General features: G+C 40.1%; 1 pseudogene; it reads left to right on the forward strand.

The window, feature by feature from the left end:
• Positions 1-981: 981 nt before the first annotated feature.
• LOC143861464 (dehydration-responsive element-binding protein 3 pseudogene) lies at positions 982-2,618 on the forward strand (annotated as a pseudogene).
• The last annotated feature ends 1,275 nt before the right edge of the window (positions 2,619-3,893 follow it).

A 3,893-nucleotide genomic window follows, 5' to 3' on the forward strand; every position in this document is an offset into this window, starting at 1 on the left:
ACATCTATCGCCATTCACTTAAAAAGACTACTAGAAATCTCTCGGTAGATTTCAATGAACGCTTGTATATATGGCATTACAAAAAATTGGGAGAAATCTTTTCTACTGGTGGTTTTAAGGGGGAACGTTGGTAGACGTACGCCATTTAGCATTTTCATGCCAACGATTAGATATGTGATGGACAACACATATGTAATAATTAATACTCTCTAATAGGGGAATGATATTTCCCCCCTCTGATGGATAAAATCCCCCCTTTAACATTATTCGTTAAGTTTTAAACGCATAGAAAAAACATTACAAGGGGTGAATTTATCCTCAAGCAATGAACCATTCTCACAGAAACCATTGGGGAGGGGGGGGGGGGGGGGGGGGGATATCATTTTCAGTCTAATAACCTTACATAAAATACGGCCACCAGATGTATTAATTATTTGGTGTTTGTTCGTAGTTGCATATAATCAAGTCGCCACCCTTGATATTTGATCCAACCACAGCCAGCTTTATAAGAAGCTGTAGTAGGATCAAACATCGATGGTGGCACTTATGTCGTGCCCCCATTTCCTGCACCCACTCCCATATGTTATATATATATATATTCCAAAAACTTTACATATGTGTTTTTATAATTGATTCTTCTTACAATAATTCTATTTTTTTAACTTATGTATTTATTTGTTTAATTTTGCAACTATAACTAGGGCCAAATCCATAAGGTTTGAATTGTGATTAGAACAAAAATTCTAATCTAGAATGAATATCTAATATTATGAAGGGAAAAAAAAGCAAAGAGGATTAGAAAGTAAGAAAATCCCTTCAGAGAATTGAATTGGGAGCAGTAAGTTAGGAGTTAGGACCCATGTGGAATTGATTTGGATTTGTCATCCATTGTCTGGCTCAAGGGTAAAAGAGTCTTTTGGAGAGGGAAGTAATGAAAGATAAAAAAGGAAAGCAACAGGGCAGACATGGGTCAAGCTGAGAAGGGAAATTTAATGAGGGTTTGAACGGTACAGAGTAGACAGCATTGTACTGGCAAGGAGCCTCATCTCCTTGCTGTGGACGCCATCCTCCCTAGCATTTTACGTGTCTTTAGTCATTACCAAATTATGTAAAATTCCAGGTTGATTTTAGGGTTACTGTTAATGTAGCCCCCCTTCCCCTCCCTACTAAAACCCTCCCTTCCCCCTTCCCTCATCACATATTCTTCTCTCTCTCTCTCTCTCTCTCTCTCTCAATTTTGTTCTTCCAACATACCCATCTTCTTATCTTCCCCAATGGAAAAAACCCATATAACTGCCTACCTATCGGTGTAGTTACCAAATCTTCTGTCATCTTTTCCATTCTCCTTCCCAATGGGAATGCTTCAATGCCTTCTTTGCTAGCTCGCTCTCTCTCTCTCTCTCTCTCTCTCTCTCTGACACACATTCTCTTGAGTACATATTGTTTGACAAGGCTTGGTTTAGAGAGGCAACTACTGCTTGTACATTCTTGAAAATTTTTACCACTTTCTCTTGTTCTTTACACGGAATCAACCAAAAATCCATCATTGCATATTTCAAGTGAAGGAATCAATAAAATTAGTTACTACTTGCATTTTCATTCCATGGGGGATCCACCAAATTCAGAAGCTGAAAGTTGTAGCAATTCCATTTCATCTTCATCTTCATCTCCATCTCCATCTCCATCTTCCCCATCCTCTTCTTCCTTATCCCAATCACTTCAAAACCCAATGCCAATTCCCTCCAAACAGCCCAAATCCAATGACCCAGATGCCAACAAGACCAAAAGGAATAGAGATCACACTAAGACACCCGTCTACCGGGGCGTCCGAATGCGCACTTGGGGGAAATGGGTGTCGGAAATCCGCGAGCCACGGAAGAAGTCAAGGATCTGGCTCGGCACCTTCCCGACACCGGAGATGGCTGCGCGGGCCCACGATGTGGCCGCGCTTAGCATCAAGGGAAATTCAGCCATACTGAATTTCCCTGAGCTGGTGGACTCGCTGCCGCGACCCACCACGCTATCACCACGTGACGTCCAAGCCGCGGCCGCCAAGGCGGCTGCCATGGACAAATTCACGTCGGCAGGGGGTACTGCAGTAGCGCCGGTATCGATGTCGGATGAATTGAGCGAAATTGTGGAGCTCCCACGACTCGGGCTAGTTGACTCGCCCGAGTCGTCCAACGAGTTTGTGTTTGACTCAGCCGACAGCTGGCTTTACGCCGAGCCGCTACCATGGTTGGAAGGTATGGAAGATTCCGGGTTCTTTTCCGATCAGTTATCGACACCGGAGAGTATGGTTCCTAGTAGCTTTGAAGCTTTGTTGTGGGATTATTAGTAGTGGTTTTAGCCCTTCAATTATTCTTAGGGGCTAGCAACTCTTGTAATCTTCTGCTCTCTATCTCTCTGTTTTTTTTTTTTCGTACTTTAGCTTTGTTTTTTTTTTTTCGTACTTTAGCTTTGCTTCTTTTCTTCCTTTGGGTTGTGTACCTCTTCAATGATGATGAATTAACTGTATAGATAACATGAACTTGTTTTGGGTACAGACAATAAAGTCTCTCTCTCTCTCGATTGAGCTTAGAATCCAATAAATTTTCTCTAGCTAAAAGCTTCTCGTTTGCTGTAGAAATAGTAATGGGTTCTCTACTTTTCCTACAAAAAATCTCCTCTTTTTTTTTTCTCTCTTTGAGCTTTGATTTCAATGATTCTTCCAAAGTCCTCTGCTTTGGTAGTGACATTAAATTGATTCTTTTTATCTTTCTTCAGCTTAGACTTGCTATGATTTTTCCCATGCTCTGTTTGGTTGCTTGTTTTGGGAAAGATTGTAGGAGTTTCAAATGCATGAGATCTCCCCAGAGCATGTTTGGTTGTCATTTACACATTTGACCATTAGGCAACTTCTAGATATCATTATTAGTTTTTATCCTGGGTGGCGCTTACGCGGCGGAGATGTTTCCACCAAAACCTTCTCCTATTTTTTCACCAAAATGGAGAAATTTGTTGGGGGGGAATTAGGAGAAATTCTTGTCTTATTCTTTTTCTCTCTTTCTATTTCTTACTTTTCTCTCTCTTCTATCTATATTTTGATAATGACACCCTACATCTTCATCTAATTTCCTCGCACAACCAAACACTACTCGCAAATCTCCCTCCTAATATTCTCCCCATCTTCCATTATTGCCTAATTCTTTTTCACTTATTTTTCTCCTATTCTCCCAGCCATCTACAAGGGTCATTGGTAACTTGGTTTTTGGATTTGGAGTGATGGGTTCTGTGCAATTATCACAGCCAGAGAATTCAACCCACATGATTCATCGAATCTAACAAAAATTGGTTGTACACTGAAAGAAAGCTATTACCCATATATTTTTTTCCCTTTATATCTTACATTAATAAGAGGGCAAGTTGCACGTTAACACACCCTGAAACTTGTAAGATACACTGTCTATTTTCAGCCTTACGCCAGTTGTGAAAGCTAAAGAGAGTAAATCCAAGTCATATTTTCTACAAGGAAATATATTGAGAGCTGATAACTGCCCCGCTATTTTTTTATAAGGACACCCTCTCCTTGTCTTATTCTTTATTTATACCTTTAAGAACATCACATCAAAAGCAGAAATATTTTTGCTTAAGATTTGACCTTCTTCACAAAGAAGACAAAGGAGAGAGGGCTGTCCTTACAATAAAAAAGACTTCTCTCTTATCATCCATGCCTCCATGGACACATATATACGAATCTTAGTGTTTTTTTTGGGTCTGTTTTACCTTGTGGCGTGTAAATAGTAAAAACGAAGGGTAAAAAAACAGACAATGCAGTCAGTATAGTAAAATTCAAAAGAACCCTAACCCTAGGGCTCTCTTTCTGACATTGTAGGGACATCTTTTTACTATTT

This window comes from Tasmannia lanceolata, unplaced genomic scaffold (genome assembly GCF_043159265.1).
Source record: "Tasmannia lanceolata isolate RefF3 unplaced genomic scaffold, GAP_Taslan_0.1 ptg000003l, whole genome shotgun sequence".
Taxonomy (NCBI): Eukaryota; Viridiplantae; Streptophyta; class Magnoliopsida; order Canellales; family Winteraceae; genus Tasmannia; species Tasmannia lanceolata.